A 6,000-nucleotide genomic window follows, 5' to 3' on the forward strand; every position below is an offset into this window, starting at 1 on the left:
TAAACCGACAAAAATCCCTTCGTACAAATGTTTTGGTTGTCACAAGTAACAAACCCCTTTAAAATTGATAACCGAAGTATTCAAACCTCGGGTCGTCTTCTCAAGGAATTGCAGGGAGGTATGTTCTTATTATTGGTTATGAAAAAGTGTGTTTGGGGTTTTTGGATCAAGGTAAAAGGTTAGTTGGGCAATGGGCACAGGTATATTTTCAAAGCAATAAAAGTGAATGAATGACTGTAAAATAAACTCTTGGCAAGGTATGGGAACTAGAGGTCCTATCCTGGTTATCCTTATCAATTGTAATGAGAATTGGATTTTTCTCCCACTTTGTTAACCTCTAACTATGAAGGTAAGTTAAGTGGATGAATTCCAATTTTCAATTAACAATGAGTTTGATAACTCAAGAGTCGCCAGTTATTTAACCAGAGCCAAAAGGAAAACTATCTACTCGAATGAAAATAATTTGGATAAGTACCGACAACATAAATTAAAGAAAGCAATCATAGATCTGAAATATCTCAAATAGCATTAATTTAAAAGAGTAATCTGTAACATGGAAGAGTTCATAAATTTAATTGGAAAAATAAATAAAAAGGAACATTGAACCTGAATCGAGAGTCACTCTTAAAAACCAAGAGAAGTCCTAAATCCTAGTTTCTAAAAATCTTAATTTCTAATCCTAAGAGAGAGAGGAGAGAACCTCTCTCAAAACTAATCTAAATCATGAGAAGTGAATTATGAGTGAATAATTATAAATGCATGCATTCCCCCACTTTATAGCCTCTAATATGTGTGTTCTGGGCTGAAAACTGGGTCAAAAGCAGCCCAGAAGTCACTTCCAGCGCTTTCTGGTCCGTACAGGTCGCGGAAAAGTGACGCGGCCGCATGGCTCACGCGGCCGCGCGGGTTGCGTTCCTGCCAGGTCACGGGTCTACGTGACTCACGTGTTCGCATCGCTTGGCGTCGGGGCAGTGATGAGCGGATAATTTATACGCTTTTTGGCATTGTTTTTAGTATGTTTTTAGTATGTTTTAGTTAGTTTTTAGTATATTTTTATTAGTTTTTAGTTAAAATTTACTTTTCTGGACTTTACTATGAGTTTGTGTATTTTTCTGTGATTTCAGGTATTTTCTGGCTGAAATTGAGGGACCTGAGCAAAAATCTGATTCAGAGACTAAAAAGGACTGCAGATGCTGTTGGATTCTGACCTCCCTGCACTCGAAGTGGATTTTCTGGAGCTACAGAAGCCCAATTGGCACGCTCTTAACGGCGTTGGAAAGTAGACATCCTGGGCTTTCCATCAATGTATAATAGTTCATACTTTGCTCGAGATTTGATGGCCCAAACCGGCGTTTTAAATCAGCTCAAAACTGCCCGGCGTTAAACGCCGGAACTGGCACAAGAATGGGAGTTAAACGCCCAAACTGGCACAAAAGCTGGCGTTTAACTCCAAGAGAAGTCTCTACACGAAAATGCTTCAATGCTCAGCCCAAGCACACACCAAGTGGGCCCGGAAGTGGATTTTTATGTCATTTACTCATCTTTGTAAACCCTAGGCTACTAGTTCTCTACAAATAGGACCTTTTGCTATTGTATTTTCATCTTGGTAGCTATCTTTGTTCTTATGCTATCTTAGATCATTGGGAGGCTGGCCTCACGGCCATGCCTAGACCTTGTTCTTACGTATTTTAAACGGTGGAGTTTCTACACACCATAGATTAAGGTGTGGAGCTCTGCTGTACCTCGAGTATTAATGCAATTACTATTGTTCTTCTATTCAATTCAGCTTATTCTTGTTCTAAGATATTCATTTGCACCCAAGAACATAATGAATGTGATGATTATGTGACACTCATCATCATTCTCACTTATGAACGAGTGCCTGACAACCACTTCTGTTCTACAAGCAAACAAGGCTTGAATGTTTATCTCTTGGATCCCTTAATCGGAATCTTCGTGGTATAAGCTAGAATTGATAGCGGCATTCAAGAGAATCTGGAAGGTCTAAACCTTGTCTGTGGTATTCTGAGTAGGATTCAATGATTGAATGACTGTGACGAGCTTCAAACTCCTGAAGGCTGGGCGTTAGTGACAGACGCAAAAGAATCACTGGATTCTATTCCAACCTAATTGGGAACCGACAGATGATTAGCCGTGCCGTGACAGGGTGCGTTGAACACTTTCACTGAGAGGATGGGAGGTAGCCACTGACAATGGTGAAACCCTACATACAGCTTGCCATGGAAAGGAGTAAGAAGGATTGGATGAAGACAGTAGGAAAGCAGAGAGATGGAAGGGACAAAGCATCTCCATACGCTTGTCTGAAATTCTTACCAATGAATTACATAAGTATCTCTATCTTTATCTTTATGTTTTATTCATACATCATCCATAACCATTTGAGTCTGCCTGACTAAGATTTACAAGGTGACCATAGCTTGCTTCATACCAACAATCTCTGTGGGATCGACCCTTACTCGCGTAAGGTTTATTACTTGGACGACCCAGTACACTTGCTGGTTAGTTGTGCGAAGTTGTGATAAAGAGTTGAGATTACAATTGTGCGTACCATGTTGATGGCGCCATTGATGATCACAATTTCGCCCACCAAGTTTTTGGCGCCGTTGCCGGGGATTGTTCAAGTTTTCGGCAAGCTTTTGGTCCGGTAACATCAGTGCCAAATTTCTGATCCGGCAACAGCACCAAGTTTTTGGCGCCGTTGCCGGGGATTGTTGAGTTTGGACAACTGACGGTTCATCTTGTTGCTTAGATTAGGTATTTTTCTTCAAAGTTCTTAAGAATAAATTCTAGTGTTTCAAGGTGATATTCTTATCATCACCAAAGCTGATTGATTCTCATCAATTTAGCTCTTGAATGCAATGTCCTGCTGAAGCTTGACTAGCCATGTCTAATCCCTTTAGACTGAAGCCTTAGACTAACATTGCATGATTCCTGGAATTCTCATTAAGAATTTTGATATCTTTATTTCCTTTTCCACTTAATTTTCAAAAAACCAAAAAAAAATTTACAAAATCATAAAAACAAAAAATATTTTAGGTTTCTTGTTGAGTCTAGAGTCTCATGTTAAGTTTGGTGTCAATTGCATGTTTCTGTTCTTCTTGCATTCATTCATGTGTCTTAAGTGATCTTCAAGATGTTCTTGATGATTTCATTACTCTGATCTTTAAATTCTCTTGACTTGAGTGTTTTGTTGTTTCTCATATGCATTCTCATTTTGTTAGTGTCAGTAGTATACAAACTACTAAGTTTGGTGTCTTGCATGCATTGTTTATTTGATTTTAGTTGTATTTTAATTATTCTTCATTATTAAAAATCCAAAAATATTTTTAATTTGTGTCTTTTCAAGTCAATAATACAGAGGATTGAAGATTCAGAACATTCAGCAGAGGAATTACACAGAAAAAGCTGGGCGTTCAAAACGCCCAGTAAGGAAGGCAAACTGGCGTTTAAACGCCAGCCAGGGTGCCTGGCTGGGCGTTTAACGCCCAAAAGGGTAGTGGTTTGGGCGTTAAATGCCAGAATGTGCACCATTCTGGGCGTTTAACGCCAGGATGGCACAAGAGGGAAGATTTCGTTTTCAAATCAAATTTTTTTTTAGTTTTCAAAATCTTTTCAAAATCAAATCTTTTTCAAATCAAATCTTTTCAATCAAATCTTTTTCAAAATCAATTTCTTTCCATTTTCAAAGATACTTGCTATCAATTAATGATTTGATTCAACATTTCAAGTATGTTGCCTTTTTTGTTGAGAAAGGTTTAATGTTTGAATCATATCTTTTCTTGCTAGCCAAGTTATTAATTTTTAAAATCAAATCTTTTTAAAATGTTTTTCAAATCTTTTTAAAACCAATCATATCTTTTTAATAACATCTTTTTCAAAATAGTTCTCAATCATATCTTTTTTATCTTCTAATTTCAAAATCACTTTCAAAAATCACTTGATTTCTTTTCCACTCCTATTTTCGAAAATCAATTAAAGTTTTTCAAAATGTTTTTAAAATCTTTTTAATATTTTTGAAAACTTCTTCCCCTCTTCTCACATCCTTCTATTAATGGACTAACACTATTCCTCAATGAACAATTCAAACTCCATCTCTCTTGATAAGTTCGAATTCTTCTACTTTTGCCTTCTATTTTTCTTTTCCTCTGACACCTCAAGGAATCTCTATACTGTGACATAGAGGATTCCATATTTCCTTGTTTTCTTCTCTTTTATATGAGCAGGAGCAAAGACAAAAGCATTCTTGTTGAGGCTGACCCTGAACCTGAAAGGACCTTGAAGCGAAAGCTAAGAGAAGCTAAGGCACAATTCTCTGTAGAGAACCTAACAGAAACCTTCAAAGAAGAAGAACCCATGGCAGCCGAAAACAACAACAATGCCAACAATGCAAGGAAGGTGCTAGGTGACTTTACTGCAACTACTCCCGACTTCTATGGGAGAAGCATCCCTGCCATTGGAGCAAACAACTTTGAGCATAAGCCTCAATTAGTTTCTCTGATGCAACAAAATTGCAAGTTCCATGGACTTCCATTGGAAGATCCTCATCAGTTTTTAGCTGAGTTCTTGCAAATCTGTGACACTGTCAAGACTAATGGGGTTGACCCTAAGGTCTACAAACTTATGCTATTCCCTTTTGCTGTAAGAGACAGAGCTAGGACATGGTTGGACTCACAACCTAAAGAAAGCCTGAACTCTTGGGAAAAGCTAGTCAATGCCTTCTTGGCAAAGTTCTTTCCACCTCAAAAATTGAGTAAGCTTAGAGTGGAAGTCCAAACCTTCAGACAGAAGGAAGGAGAATCCCTCTATGAAGCTTGGGAAAGATACAAATAATTGGTCAGAAAGTGTCCCTCTGATATGCTTTCTGAATGGAGCATCATAGGTATTTTCTATGATGGTCTGTCTGAATTGTCCAAGATGTCATTGGATAGCTCTGCTGGAGGATCTCTTCATTTAAAGAAGACGCCTACAGAAGCTCAAGAGCTGATTGAAATGGTTGCAAATAACCAATTCATGTACACTTCTGAAAGGAATCCTGTGAACTATGGGACAAATCAAAAGAAAGGAGTTCTTGAGATTGATACTCTGAATGCCATATTGGCTCAGAACAAAATATTGACTCAGCAAGTCAATATGATTTCTCAAAGTCTGTCTGGAATGCAAAATGCACCAAGCAGTACTAAGGAAGCTTCATTTGAAGAAGAAGCTTATGATCCTGAGAACCCTTCAATGGAAGAGGTGAATTACATGGGAGAACCCTATGGAAACACCTATAATCCTTCATGGAGAAATCATCCAAATCTCTCATGGAAGGATCAACAGAGACCTCAACAAGGTTTCAACAACAATAATGGTGGAAGAAACAGGTTTAGCAATGGCAAGCCTTTTCCAGCATCTTCTCAGCAACAGACAGATAGTTCTAAGCAGAACACCTCTGACTTAGCAACCATGGTCTCTGATCTAATCAAAACCACTCAAAGTTTCATGACTGAAACAAGGTCCTCCATTAGAAACTTGGAGGCACAAGTGGGTCAGCTGAGCAAGAAAATTACTGAACTCCCTCCTAGTACTCTTCCAAGCAATACAGAAGAAAATCCAAAAGGAGAGTGCAAAGCCATCAACATGGCCGAATTTGGAGAGGAGGAAGAGGCAGTGAACGCCACTGAGGAAGACCTCAATGGACGTCCACTGGCCTCCAATGAGTTCCCTAATGAGGAACCATGGGAATCTGAGGCTCCCACTGAGACCATAGAGATTCCATTGGATTTACTCCTGCCATTCATGAGCTCTGATGAGTATTCTTCCTCTGAAGAGGATGAGTATGTCACTGAAGAGCAAGTTACTAAATACCTTGGAGCAATCATGAAGCTAAATGACAGGTTATTTGGTAATGAGACTTGGGAGGATGAACCCCCTTTGCTCACCAAAGAATTGGATTACTTGTCTAGGCAGAAACTGCCTCAAAAGAGACAGGATCCTGGG

The 6,000-nt window shown here is 38.8% G+C and overlaps 1 non-coding gene across 1 annotated transcript; it reads right to left on the minus strand.

Moving 5' to 3' along the window:
• Positions 1 to 4,773: 4,773 nt before the first annotated feature.
• LOC112700509 (small nucleolar RNA R71) lies at positions 4,774 to 4,881 on the minus strand. Its single transcript, XR_003153417.1, has one exon. It is a non-coding gene; the product is annotated as a small nucleolar RNA R71 (small nucleolar RNA).
• Between the last annotated feature and the right edge of the window lie 1,119 nt (positions 4,882 to 6,000).

Source organism: Arachis hypogaea, chromosome 6 (genome assembly GCF_003086295.3).
Source record: "Arachis hypogaea cultivar Tifrunner chromosome 6, arahy.Tifrunner.gnm2.J5K5, whole genome shotgun sequence".
Lineage (NCBI taxonomy): Eukaryota > Viridiplantae > Streptophyta > Magnoliopsida > Fabales > Fabaceae > Arachis > Arachis hypogaea.